The sequence below is a fragment of the Culex pipiens genome, chromosome 2 (genome assembly GCF_016801865.2).
Source record: "Culex pipiens pallens isolate TS chromosome 2, TS_CPP_V2, whole genome shotgun sequence".
Taxonomy (NCBI): Eukaryota; Metazoa; Arthropoda; class Insecta; order Diptera; family Culicidae; genus Culex; species Culex pipiens.
Window position 1 is genome coordinate 172,092,000 of NC_068938.1, and position 15,220 is coordinate 172,107,219.

The 15,220-nt window shown below is 37.7% G+C and overlaps 1 protein-coding gene and 1 long non-coding RNA gene across 2 annotated transcripts in view; both read left to right on the forward strand.

Annotated features, from left to right (window-relative positions):
- Positions 1–15,220, forward strand: part of LOC120428233 (zinc finger protein 39-like) — a 487,119-nt gene that overhangs the window by 267,074 nt on the left and 204,825 nt on the right. The gene's annotated exons all lie outside the window — the stretch shown is intronic.
- Positions 8,713–9,483, forward strand: LOC128092768 (uncharacterized). Its single transcript, XR_008211990.1, has 2 exons — positions 8,713–8,988; positions 9,133–9,483. It is a non-coding gene; the product is annotated as an uncharacterized LOC128092768 (long non-coding RNA).

The window sequence follows — 15,220 nt, forward strand, 5'->3', positions numbered from 1 at the left end:
CTCCGACAACAACAACAACTATCCAACCATCCGCTCATCTCACACATTATTTCATGTGATGTGGCCAACAACCGCAGCCACGGGGAAAGACGAGATAAAGCTGCCCCCACACACCCAAGGTGGTATAACCTATTGTTGATCGCTGTTAGTTTTGACGTTTCGGCTTTCGTAAAGTCTTCGTCAGGGTTTGAAATCGTTTTAATTTTAAAATTTTTGCTACATTTAGTTCCAAATGTACAGTTCTACCTTGTTAGTTGGACAATTGCCTGTTTCTCATGTTCTCACTTGTGTAGTGTATACGTGTGCAACTGTCTGTGTGTACGCCCTCTAGGGGGGAACAAGTGAAACGTAGCAGGATTAATGACTTAATGGAATTATGTTTTCCCTCCAGGAGCAAAGAAGATTTCCGCTAATAAATAGATAATGCACCCCGGCCATGCCCAGACGTGTATTGTTGCGAAATGAATTTTCCAACACTTTTCCGTGGGAAAACCCCCATGTTAAGGGTGGTGTGTGGGGTGGGGGCAACATTGCAAAGCCATTACGTTGCGGTGTCACGAAGAAGGCTGCTGCTGAAACTGTAATGTTACCGGTTGTTGTTGTTGTTGTTGTTGGGGCGCCCCAGAGATAATGCAAGATGAGTTGTGCGCGTCCCGTTCAAACGCTCCCAGAGTTCCCTGGAGTTTATTATAAGACGGGTGACTTGGTACGCCGAACACGCAACACCACCGGCCCCGTGCGGTGGTTGAATTAGTCGGAAGAATTATGTGCGATGTCGGTTGTCTGTTGGAGGTGAAGCTTTGGTATTGCAACTATTAGTTTTAAAGTAAATTAATTTTGTACATTTTAAACGAAGTATTGTCTTTGTCTATGTTTGTAGAAATTTAAACACAAAAACCAAGTAATATCCTAGGAAGCCATTTAAAAATCCTGTGAACCTTGAATTTTTTGTTAAATTCTTTAAAAATCGGAGTATTGAGCTAGCGTTTATGGAACCAAAAGCCTCAACTCAAAGCGATACTGTTTCCCACGATTTTTTTTTGCATGAACATCGAACAATCCTTCACCATCGTTCTCAAGAATCTCATTCCGACTCCGTTACGGATGCAAATTGAAACCAAACGCTTCATTAACTTGAATCACCATTGTCGTCGTACTTTTCACCGATTCAACGGACCAGTTTACAGCAACTCCACAAGGAGGACGACTCGGATGACTTGGACTTTCCCCACTGCAAAGCGAACCTAATCCGTAGCCCCAAACGCTCCAACTCGTCGTATGTGGGTACATCTCCGGAACGTGCCTGTTTCTGAGACAAATCCCTGTGGCGGGCGATGTTTTCACTTTGGTCCCGTGTCACAAAACAGATTTCTATTGATTGCTTTCTTCGTCGGAATCAATTGGACGAAGAATTGCAAATGGGGCACGTCCGTCGTCGTCGTCGGTTGTTGGTACATGACCCCTCGGGATGACGACGAGGAGCACGCTAACCAGGTAGTGATTAGTATCGGGCCAGTACGAGTTCCGCATTCCGGCTTCCGATTGGAACGATGTTGAGTGATTGCTGGTTTTGGGCCGGGCACGTGCAAGTAAATTGAAAATTGGTAAAGCTTCCTCGTACAAGGGAGGGGGGGGGGGAGGGGGTCTGCAGCAGCTTATTTTTTTCTTGGAAGTCATTTTAGATTGAGATTGGGTATTGTACTTGGAAGCGAAGTTTGCTCCTCTGACGGAACTGAGAGTGGTTGGTTGACTAATACGGTGACTTAAGGCCAGACAAGCATTTGCATAAACAAATCTAAATGAGCCACTTGAAATTCTGAAGTGATTACAGTATTGATTTACAACAAAGGGCAATTCCAGCCCAAAACAGGATTTTTCCCTTTCCGATTGCAATGATTTTGGTATTTTTTTACTCTACCCTTTCCAATTGCAATCAAAGTTTGTAGACATGTTTAAGCCTAGGATAACAAGCCATTTTTGTGTATATGGAGTAGGGTGACAATCAAAAATCGACCTCAGGGATACTCCCTGTTTCGATTCCTTTGGCAATAATAAGTAATTGTGAAAATTTTGAGCGAAATCGGTTAAGGTTTAAAGTCGCTATAGATTGTTAAAGTTGGTGAAAAAAAAATCTCTTCATACAAAAATGTCTTCTTTAAATTGCTAAGAATCTCACACTTGACAATGATCCGACACTTTTAACTACATAAAATTTTTAAAATTTGTGTGGAAATTTTGCTACGAGGGGCTGGGGGGGGAGGGAGTGGGTCCAAAATTTAATTTTATGCGTTACGAAATAAAAGAACGCTCCCTTCGAGAAGGGCGTTCCAAAAAAAAATATTTCGTAATTTAAGTATTGATGTATGTCTCGTATCAAATATTGGTCAAAGAAAAACTTGTAGGAAATTGGACGGGAATTCAGAAAAAAAAAACGCTTTAAGAAAAAAACACTTCCATGAGTTTTTATGTTTAAAAGTTAGTTTTGAAGGTGTACCCACCATTTTTTTTTTCGTTTAAAATGTTTGTGGAAATAGCCTAAAATGTCACAAGAAGACTCACGAAAATGCAGGATGGAGCAACTCCCCTAAAAAAATACAAAAATCATGTAATATAACCTGGGTGCAGAATAGTGGTTCGCAAAGCGGCCTCAATTTAGAACTGTCAAAGCGGAACCAATTTACTTTTGCAAAATGATACCAAGAAGTGGCAATTATTGCAATCAATCTATAATTTATTTTGTCAGGATTAAAAAATTTACTCCGATATTATCACTGCGCTTCAAAGATACATCATCTCGGAACTTCCATTCGGTTGTTATTCTGATTCGCAAAATTCCACCCACTTCTGACGCAATTTTTCGTCACGTGGTAAATAAAAAAGACCTCTTTAGGCCGCCCATCTTTTATTCTACGAACAAAAAATGCACGAAGCACTCAATTTTTCAGCGAAAACTTTAACATCAACAGATCCAAAATGTTTCAAAACAAGTCACTTCAGCAGCAAAAAATGTGTCACGCTTGAGCTTGAACAAAGCCTTCTAGTTTTTTTATGTTTACAGCTGTAGTGCAGTTGAAGTAGTGAGGAGCAGTTGGGAGCATTCAAAAATCACGTTATGCATTCTGTCTTTTCAGCACCCAGAATATAACTCTTTTTTTATGTGCTCAAAACGTCAAAATTTCCAAAAACAAAGTAAAAAAGTAAATCTGAAAAATGATTTTGACTAAAGTTCGTAAGATTGTAAAAATTGTGGTTTTCGTAAGAAAACCAGTCATTTTATATATTTTTAAAAAGGTACTTAAATGATCTTTCCAATGAATCCAACCCTAGTAACATTGTAGGTTTTATGCCGTATGAGGGTTTTCAGAACCACGATAAAACCTGTAAGTTGTTTAAAAATGTTACTAGAGAAGTGATTGAAAATCTGACAATTCTTTTATTAGTAATGAACACTTAAGTGTTATTTAAACACTTTTTGGAGGTCAGATCTCTGATATTTTGATGAAAACGTTGTCCGGATCTGTCATGTGACTAGAGCGTCCAATTTCCAACCAATTTCCCGAGAAATCCCGGGAAATCCCGCGAAATTCTAAATTTATTGAAAATTGTTCTGATCTTAACTCTGACTAATATTTGGAAACAAAATTGTATAGAACACTGACTTTAGAGGTTGAAATAAGTTCGAAGATCAAATAATAGCCTTACAGCATGTAAACAATCATACAAATACCAGTAAATGTATGATATTTTTATTTGATATCGTACAATAAATCAAAAAATGATCTCTAGTATTATCTATCAAAGTGTTTCGACAGTGTGATAAATGAATCCATACTTCACAATCATACAATTTCGTTTAAACTTGCCCTTGTGAACAGTTTGAGAAAGTGTGGTTTGACTCATAAATTGAAATAATAAAAAAATGAAGAAATTATGATTTTCATGATAAATAGTTTTCTTAAACAAGTCAGCTCTTGAACAAACTTGTAAAGCTTTTTAGTTTTTCCTAAAAATCTAACTTCTCGGTTTACTTTAAATAATTCGATGTTTTTAAATATTTGGAGCAAGTTTTTAAAAGATGTTTGCATCATTAGGCACCCCTCAAACAATACAAAGTAGTTTTTCAGAGATTTTTTTATGGTTTAATTATGCCATGTAGGTATCGGGTTTATAATTGACCTCGGTTGAAATTTATTTCACAGCAAAAAACATGATTTTAATTATACGATAAATTAACAGCATTTCACAATCAGTCATCCATTTTTCATATTTAATCCTCTTAAACCCATTGTTGCTTCAGTGCTCCATAACTCTTTTACTTCAAATTGTAATTTCTTGAATACTAGGTATAAAACGAATTGAAGTATTTCTATTTCACAAACCTATATGAAATATTTAATGATACTCCATACTATACATTAAATTTTCATCCTATTTGATCATGGTTAACAAAGACGTAAACAAAGGGGTATTATATTATTTTTTAATGGAACATCACATATTATTCTTTAAAAAGCTTACCAAAATTGTAGGTAATAATTTATTTTCAATAAGCTGGAATTATATAGAAATTAATTTAATTTATTATTATTTTCAGAGCATTTTCTAAAAAATAGTTCCAGAAAGTTGAGAAAATGTTACTTCCGCTTGAATTTCTGGAATTCTCGGGAAATTTCGAAATTCCCCGGGAAATAAGATTTTTTTTTTTGCGGGATATCGCGGGAATTTTTTTCCCGGGACGAGAAATTGGGCGCTCTACATGCGACACATCGTTGCATGAGTAATCGAAATACTTTTGCAGCGAGCCCAAAAGATTGAAGATCTGATAATCTTATCAAAAGTCATAAGCACTTTAGTTTTAAGAATTTTTCGAAACCGGGTCTCAGATATTTTGATAACAATATTGTCCAGATCTACTATGTGAACTATCGTTGGATAGGTTATCAAAATACCTTGTCGATGAGCTAGACGGATTGAAGATATGAAAACAAAAATAAATAAATAAAACTAAAACTAAATGAAACTATTTTGACTGAATGTACCACCAACCACCTAAAGTTGGATTAAGTAACGTTTTTTTCTCAAAATAATGACTTAAATTTTCTTTGAAATTTACATTTCAATCTTGTATCAAATTTAGCATTCATAATCCAACTTGTTAATCCCAAACCCAAGAACATAACGAGCAAGTCAAACCGAAATACGCACCAACTTTTCTTCCATCGCTTTCCTAGAGCAGAAAATGAGCAGTATCTCGCAGTGTGGAAATTAATATGTTTAATAATTAAAATTTCCCAATTAAAAACTTCCGCGCTCGCTTTCGCTCTCGCACTGCAATCGCTCACTCGTATCAAGTGCTCATCTTGAAAACTTGCTCGTTTGCTTCCCCTCAACCAGCAAAAGTAGTGCACGGGGAAGTTTTCTTTTTTCCTCCCTTCGAAATTAGAGCACGAGTCATGAATCCCAATTAACGACCAACTTTGCGTAGTTTCTTCTCACATACAGCAGAATGGGTGCCAAGAATTAGAGAGTTGAACTTGAACGGAGTGGAGTTTTGTTTGATGAATTATAGTGAAATTTCTCTGCCTTCGTCTGAGAAATGGTGGGAAATCTGCAGCAGGAAACCTTTTTATTCGGAAGTTTTTCTCCATTTTCACTTTCACCACACGAGGAATCCCAGCAAAACCAGCAGCAGTGGAATGTCTCCGGGGAGTGCAGACAATTCTGCGGTTCTTTCAATTTATCGTGAAAGTTTTCCGAGGGAAAAATTATGCTGATGCAGACTGATGAATAATGCATCGTCAGAAATGAGATTTCACACAGATACTTTTTGCGTAGCGCGAAAGTTAGCACTTTGTAATGGGACGTTTCGCAGATCTTGCGTTTCACTCGTCAAAGAAATTTTACTCACTAAAAAAATCTTGACGATTGAAGCTCTTTCCGTTTAATTGGATTCATTTGTCTTCCTGGCGGAATGATTTGCATCCAAAAGTGTGTTTGTGGTGTCCATCTTTCTCCATATGGCGGTTGACACGATGAGCTGTACATTGCGAAATCTCTCGCAGTTGGAAAGAAAAATCCAGCTCAAAGGACGAAATGGTGATCATCAGAGTTCATAAAAAGCAGCAACATTTTCTTAGTAGAGCAGTTCTCAAGGATTTCGGTCATTCGATTTTTTGTATTTTTTAATCCGACTGAAACTTTTTGGTGCCTTCGGTATGCCCAAAGAAGCCATTTTGCATCATTCGTTTGTCCATATTATTTTCCATACAAATTTGGCAGCTGTCCATACAAAATGATTTTAAAAAAAATCTGTATCTTTTGAAGGAATTTTTTCATCGATTTGGTGTCTTCGGCAAAGTTGTAGGTATGGATATGGACTACACTGGAAAAAAATGATACGCGGTAAAAAATGGTGATTTTATAGTGACAAAAAACTAAAACTTGATTTGCAAAAAACACTATTTTTATTGTTTTTTATTTTTTTATATGTTTTAGAGGAATCTAATCTAATGCCATTTTTTTAGAAATTTCCAGGTTGTGCAAAAAATCTTTGACCGAGTTATGAATTTTTGAATCAATACGGATTTTTTCAACAAAACGAAATATTAGTCGCAAAAATGTTTCAACTTCATTTTTCGATGTAAAACTAGGTAACTTTTTTGAAAATAGTCATATTTTTAATTTTTTAAAATTAGTGCACATGTTTACCCACTTTTGAAAAAAATATGTTTGAAAAGTGAGAAAATTCTCTATGTTTGGCTTTTTTGAACTTTGTTGATACGACCCTTAGTTGCTGAGATATTGCCATGCAAAAGTTTAAAAACAAGATTTTCAATGTTATAATATGAAACATTCGTGAAATTTTTCGATCTTTTTTAAAAAAATATATAAAACGCTCTTTTAAAATGTTAGTCTTGGTTTGAAAATTTGAAAATATTTTTTTCGAAAAGATCGGCTAATTTCAAAAGTTCATAAAAGCAACATATTGAGAATTTTCTCAGCTTCTTAAAAATATTCTTTTCAGAAGTGGGCAAACATGTGCACTAATTAAAAAAAATAAAAAACTATGACTATTTTCAAAAAAGTTACTCAAAAAATAGATTTAACTTGAAAACGGTGCACTTTATTAAAATTTCACTAAAGTACTTTTTGATTTCAAATTCGATTTTACATCGAAAAAAAAATTTTGCGGCTAATATTTCGATTTTTGAAAAAAAAAATGGTATTGATTCGAAAAATTATAACTCGGTCAAAGATTTTTTTGCCCATTCTGGAAATTTCTGAAAAGTTGGCATTTTATGTCCTCTAAAACATATCAGAAAATAAAAAAAATAAAAATAGTGTTTTTTTGCAAATCAATTGACAAAAAGTGAAATTAAAAATCATAAAAAAAATTTAAACCGTGTATAACTTTTTTTCAGTGTAGTCCATATCCATACCTACAACTTTGCCGAAGACACCAAATCGATCAAATAATTCCTTCAAAAGATACAGATTTTTGAATTTTTATATATCATTTTTGTATGGACAGCTGCCAAATTTGTATGAAAAATTATATGGACAAACTAATAATGCAAAATGGCTTCTTTGGGCATACCGAAGGCTCCAAAAAGTTCCAGCCGGATAAAAAAAAAAATACAATTAAATAAAAAAGACCGATTCCGTAGAGAACTGCTCAGTTGTAAAGCCTTGAACTCCTATGTAGGTTTTGTAAATAGGCCGTAACAACCTTTTGCGGAGGTCTTTTTGGGTTTGAAGAGGGGTTTGACGAGGTTCTGCGGATCTGGTTACAACTAAGTGGTTTTAATGTTGGTTTTGACTTATAAGTTTTATACCGGTTCTAACAGCTGTGATAAAGCCTAAAATGTTTTTTATCTGGACAGAATAAAAAAAAATAGTGTGATGACAAAAAAATGCTCTTTAATTACCCTGGATCACGAATTCCCTTGTTATTAACTCCTGCTCGGGATTGAATCGTTTAAACAAGTCTTCATATAATATTGGGTGCTGTCCATAAATGCAGTATCTTGAGAAGGAATTTAATGATTGATCTAGAAACTTGAGCAGGACTGTAGGTATAAATTAAGCCACTTTTGAAGAAAAATGTTATTAATAACTGAATGGAGTGAGTGAGCGTTCGCCGCGTTCGGATCGGTGTCCCCCGCGTCCGTTTTGTTTTGTAATTTTCGGAGGGATTTTTCGGTGTTCTGATGAGTGTTTTAGCTTGGTCGGTTCTGTTTCTCACGGGGAGCCGGGAGAGCTATCGGTTCAGGGTGACCTCCGCCGTAAAAATCCGGATTTTTTGGTACCGTTTGGTTCAGTTTGATCGGCGTCGTGTGATAGTGTTGGTGTTGGCAGTCAAAGAGCCGCAGTTTTCAGTGTGTGTGAACGCGGTTGGACGATGATTGTCGGTACAAGCAAAGCTGGTTGGCTGAGTGTGTGCGCGCGCAGAGGGCAGGAGAGCGAGAGAGTGAGCGACGACTTAGCGCTTCTGTGTGTTGTCCCTCAGATCAGGGCTTTGGTCGCGGATGACCTGTGTACGTGTGCGTGCCCGTGTGGCCACGCGTTCGGAGTCTTCGCGTGAAGTTTTGGAGGGAGAGAGAGGTGCCATTGATGCTGCTGTGTGCTCCGTCGTCATCATCATCAGCACAAACAACGCGTGTAGGCTGTCGGTGTGTTGGTGCTGCTTGCTGTTGGAGTGCGCGGTGAGTTCACGCTAACCATTCGATCTCAATTTTTGAGAAAAACGTCGCAAAAACGAGATCGATTCTGCCAACTCAATTTTTGCGATCAGTTTCTTTTGTTTACATTCGCAATTTTGAGTTGGCAAGAGCGAACTCAGCGTTGAGATGACTGTTAGCGGTTTTCAATCAGTCTTCTGCAGTTTGTCAGTGGTCGCTGTCAAGATCAAACCGCGTGGAAGTTTCGTCCTTGTTTATCAGAGAAATTTGTGAAATTGCGTGAATTAGTAGTCTGAAAATTGTACAGGTAAGCGATGAGCAAGTTTATATTAGTTTTCCTTTTTAGAAATATAAGTAAAAAGTAGTTTCTTGAGCAGCAAAGATGGTTTTAGATATTATTTTATAAAGTGAGGTTAGGTTTAGATTTTATCTGTCTTTTTTCCTCTACCAGCTTTCCAGCTCGTCCTCCCGGCAGCGGTTTGTGCGCGTCCCAGCCAGTCCGTGTTTCGGCAACTCGTCCTCGTTCCGGAAGGTGGGAAAGTCTCCCTCCCGGTAGTTGTTAGTACGCGTCCCAGCTGCGGCCCGCGTTTCTGCACCCAATCACGTTCCGGAGGGTTGTTTTCCCAGCAGTGATTTGTGCGCGTCCCAGCAGCGGCCCCGTTCCGGAGGGTCGTCCTTTCGGCAGCTGCCCGCGTTTTAGCAACTCGACCTCCCGGAAGTAGACTTGTCAATTATTTCATATTTCTTTCATGTAAAATAGTAAAAAAATATCTTAAAATAAAGAGAAACTTTTCAATTTTCATTTATTCTACATTATTTGATCAGAAAAGAGCTTCCGGAACCGATTTCCGCATTCCCGGCGATTTCCACCCTACCCAACCCATCTCAACGTTGAGATCGCCTTCTGGATCTCAAAATTGAGATCAAGTTGCTCATCTCAACGTTGAGTGGTTTCACTTTTAGCCGGTTTGCGACATCCATCTCAAAATTGAGATCATCTGGTTAGCGTGTTCGCTCCATGTTGAGCCCACAGTAGAAAGAGAGAAGATTCTTATATTACGTAACGCAGTTCTTATATTACGTAACGCAGTTGGGGGAGAGGGTGATCGGATGCCGTGTTACGCTCCATACAACGATTTTTTTGCGTTACGTAATAAAAGAACGCTCCCTATGCTGCTGAGATAGTTTTTGTGTTGGTGTTTTTTTTTATGCAGGGATGCCAAAACGGAGCATTTATCTTCATTATAAACCGTGAAAGTTCATATCGTGCTTAGTTTTTTTTCTTGAACATTTATTTATTTGAAACAACGCCTTATTTAATTTAATACAATCACGATAATTTCGACTCGCAATAGGAACAACAACATGAACTTTACCGTTTAATTTTTATTTTTTGCATATTGGTTATTCTTGACGCATCATAGTTTGTTTATTTATTTTATTAATTCAGGCATCAAATGTCAGAAATTAGCCTGACTTAACGCGTATTTTGAAATTGAAATGAGACCAACCAAAATAATTTTCACACAACTTTTAACTGTGATTCAGTCTTTCCACAGCCGGCTGTCTAAGACTGATTCGATTCTAAATCAACAATATTTTAATACCTAGACAGAAATTTTCTAAACTTTTGCATTTTACACTAGCCGATTCTCACAGATGCCGAAGCTGAAAACTTAGTGAGGACTTTCCATTGTTATTGTATTTATTTAAAAATATTAAATATGCTGATTAATCCCATCACACAAAAAAGTTGAAATACTAACTAATTATGCTTTTCAAATCGGTCGTTTTAATTTAATTTCTAACTCCTACATTTAAATAAAACAAATAAATAATTGACGTTCTCTCCGCATCGCTGTAAGAGTTTAAAATCAAGATTCCAATTATGCTTTAAATCATTTATAACCTCGAATTTCGCTTAAACACTCAATAATTTAAAAAATATAAAAAAGTTAAACTTCTCTTTACTCTTACAGTCGGTAGCATGAGTTTAAAAGCAGACATAATAAAAATGTGTTTAATCAGCATTGCTTTTACAAGAGTAAATGGTCAGTTTAGTCAGTCTACAGTCAATTTAATCAAGCACGGCTTCGTCGCGTTGTATCTGCCGTGACCTAAAATATAAAAAAAATAAATCATGCATCCTTTACACTATACAGTAACAAGTATATGTTTAATAATAAAAAAAACTAACTCTACTTGATTCGCCCGCAACGCCTTTCGGGTGTATCCTAGGGTTTTACCTCTCTTACTAACATTGAGTCCAAAACCACCCTACAAACATCTATACCACTAAGGTGTCGTAGGGATCCTTGCGCACTTTAGATAGGTGTTTACTAACATTCCTTCCGCTCCCCAAAGGATAGCTTGGACCCGGCGAGGACCCCCTTATGCCCTGGGCTGTATTACACACTCATCAAAAGATGAAGACATGGTATCTCCCGTGTTGGATTATTGTTCCGGATGAGGGTCTAACACAACCAGACCAAACAGTGGGATAAGCGTTGTGGAGCCATCCGTGGATAGGGCGTCCTAAAATGCTAATGCTAATGCTAATGCTAAATGTTATTAATAACTCTGTAACCCATTATTTCGAAGATGTAACAAATTGTGTTGATTGGCGTTCACTTCAATATTGAACAAAAAAATAAAAACAAAACTCGCATGGTTTTGAAATTGACTAATTCCTTCATGGATTAATACAGTTTTTTGTCGTTTTTAAGAGCATTAGCATTTTAAAATAACATTGCTGTAAGATTGACATTTTTTTAAAACTTGTAATCTGGTATGGATTCGCTGTACCAAATCAAAAACCAACAAAGCAACGCAGCTTCATCATCGTGTCCACCCGAAATCCCATTCATCATTGTCAACGAATTTTCAATTTAGACCGACCCACTTTTTTGTCTTCCACCAATCTTGATACTACACTCGTTGATAACACTGTTGATATATTTTGTCAAGATATTTTCAATAAAAGTAGTTATTATTTTGGTGACATTTTATTTTCAGTTTGAAAAAAAAAGTGAGATTCTCCAAAGTTGTTGAAAGCAACAATTATTTTTTTCAGTGTCCATCCAGAAATCACACAACATGTTGCACCGGTTCTTTTTTTGTGTGTGTTTTCCCGGAACTGGTCACCGTCCAGTGTTCACGGGAAAAAAGGTGTGCGTTTTTTTCTGCTCCGTACCAGCACCGTCGACCCAACAACCAAACCTTCATTTCACATTCATAAACGTGGCGTGTCATCGCGGTTCAGGATTTGTGAATTTTCCGCACTCGGTGTGCGGCACCACACGTCCTGCTTGTACCTGCTGGACATCTGGACAGAGTTGGTCATGGTACAAAAAGTGGCTCGACACACGACGTGGTGGTTGTGGGACTTGCCAACGTGATTAGCAAAGGTTTTGATGTATGACAAGAAGGGGTTTGACGACGCGGCATGCAATCATTTTTGTTCATTTCTGTGATGTGTGTCCCAGGTTGGGTGCAGAAAAAGTGCTTTCATTCTGAGATTTGAATTACAAGTTTGGATTAGGAACAAAGTTATGAGACAATGACGGGGGAAAATATGTGAGTATTCAAGCTATAGTTTTTCGTACACAAAATCTACAAATTTGTAAATTGTTTTGAAGTCTGGCTTTTATTTATATTTCAGATATTAAATTGTGTTTCTATTTCAATCTAGCCAAAATAAACACAACTGGATTATGATTTTAAAATCTTCCACAAATGGCAGCTAACCACAATCTTCCAACTGTTTTACCACAACTACAGAGTTCTCAAGAAACTCGCCACTAATCCACACCCACAAATTGCTGCGTGCTATCCCAATTCCTCCAACCCCCGAACCCAACTACCGCGGTGAATGGCCTACGAACTTTTGTCCCAACAACAAGGCGCGCGAAAAAGGACCACCCCCACCCAGGTTGTCCCGCTGTCAACCGCACTAATCAGGCCCATTAAGTAGGCAAATTTTATGATTTAATACACCGCAGAGGCGAACTCCTCCGCGAGTCCCACTCCACCGCCTGCGAAACCAAGGACCAACTTTTATTACGTGTGGTTTTTAGATAAACCACCAAACTGATGCAGACTCTCGCAGCGAACCAGTGACGTCTAGCGGAGGTACGACTTTTGGCAATTGGGGGTTAATAGTGAAGAAATTACGCAGAATTTAGGTTATTTTCAACACTTGGAACTCATAAAAATGCTTCAAAAATCGCTGATTAGGTGAAGTTTTGAAATAGGTCGACCTTTTGTCGACGTCACCGCAACGGTTAGGGGTTGAGCTAAGGTTAGGTCGTCGCTGTCGTGCTAACTTGTCGCACGTGCATTTTGGGCCAAATTGAGTTAAGAACGCCATTTTGTGCAGCTCACAATGCCTCACCTTTTGACCTTCACATATCCCCAAAATTTGCTTTCAATCCTGAGATATTCAATAATAACCGAAAATACTCCGTGCATTTTTGTCACTTTTCATATGGAAGAATTTTCAATCTTGTCTTGCTATCTTCACACACCCTGAAAATTGATGTCAATGCGACAACTGGCCAAAGGGATTTCAGGTCAGAACGCGTTTGACACACGTACATGCCTGACTACCGTAAACATTTGTAATTATAACTCGGGACTCCAGCAACCAAATTCAACAAAACTTAAGAACAATGCATAGAATGGTCAACGAAACAAAACGTGTTTGTTATTGTTTACATTGTTTACAAACATTAAAACGCGTTTTTATCTTAACGTCAAAAAGTGACGTGCGACAAGTTAGCAAGCCAGCGTCGAGGTCATAAATATGCAAAAGCTCACGTGTATTTGTGTTTGTTTGTTTGTGCGTGTTTATGTTTAGAAGCTTCCTGCTTTCTTCGCACGAGCGCCTCGCTAGTGTGTGTGTGTGTGCATAATGAGAATAAAAGCTGAGCACATGATAATAATGTTTCATAATTTTTGGTTAAGCAGCGTGTGTGAGCAGCGGCCAAAATGGCAAAGCCATGTAAGCCAAGATGTGTCCCCGTGGAGCTGTTTGGAACCGGTTATGCCAAAGGAAGGAGGAAGTGAACTTCCGAAGACCCATTTTGGATAGCCGCCTATACTATACTATATAATAACATCCGGAGTAGTGGTAGTAGTGGTGGTCGGTAGTGTGTGTTGGTGATGATGTTATCAAGTGCTGCACAAACCCGGATTACACCGGCACTAATTAACACTAGGATTATCGCTGGTTCATGGCCTATCAGTGGGGGACGTGCAACGGATTTGGCCAAGATTCGGTCAACCGGGCGAGCTTAATGAGATGAACTAACGAACGGCCCCGGCCACATTATCCGTTGTGGAAGATATTATGGGCCAGGCTTAACTGTCGGGTTTTACGCGTGGTCGTGAGGGGTTGAAATATCCGGTTTCCTCTGAAAACTTGAGCAATATTGTAAAGTCCTTATTGGGCATGTGGCATAGATATCAGATATCATTGAAAAGGTCCCTCGACTCAAAGTTGGTCGAATAAATTACATTTTTGCCTTCCCTTTAAAATCACTCGAAATATGAACTCCTTCAAGAATAAAAATCGACTGGCTGAAAGGACTTTGGCTGGATTTGTTTCGTTCGGTCCGGTGTTGGGTCCCATAAGTCCCATAAGTCCCTAGATCAAAAACTTTGACTTCCGACCTCTTGCGGAAATAATTGAAATCAGCCTATATAATGCTTTTGAAAGGCTTTTTTCAGCATAAATTCAGCTGTAATGTAATCAGCATGCTTTTGCAATACATTTTTTAAGTAACACCCAATAAGCCTGTAATTGTCAACTGAAAATAACTCGGAAACAAAAAAATAACCTAGAAGTAGCTATAACTTCAAAACAGTACATTTTATCATAAAAACTAACTCAATCCACCAATGTGGTTAAACCCTTCCTCACTCTTTACCAACAATTGGTGATATAATGGGTTTGGACACAAATTTAATCTACTTTTTTTAGATCCCGAATAAATAAATAAACAAATATCACTTATGTGGCCATATCTCGAGACAGGGTTGCCAGATCTTCAATGTTTTGGACTCGTTGGAAAGGTCTCTCGATTACCTAACCAACGTCAGATGATGGATCCGGACATAGTTTACATACATATAAGTGAGTTCCGGATATATGCAAAACACCATTTTATACATAAGTTTTGAATTACTTATCGAAACTTCTTAAAAATCTATAGGTACGAATGGGACCCTAACCAAAAGGGTCTTTTCGATTGCAAATTTAATTTAACTGAGCAGTTCTCTAGGATTTCGGTCATTCGATTTTTTTTGTATTTTTTAATCCGACTGAAACTTTTTTGGTGCCTTCGGTATGCCCAAAGAAGCCATTTTGCATCATTAGTTTGTCCATATAATTTTCCATACAAATTTCGCAGCTGTCCATACAAAAGTGATGTATGAAAATTCAAAAATCTGTATCTTTTGAAGGAATTTTTTGATCGATTTGGTGTCTTCGGCAAAGTTGTAGGTATGGATACGGACTACACTGGAAAAAAATGATA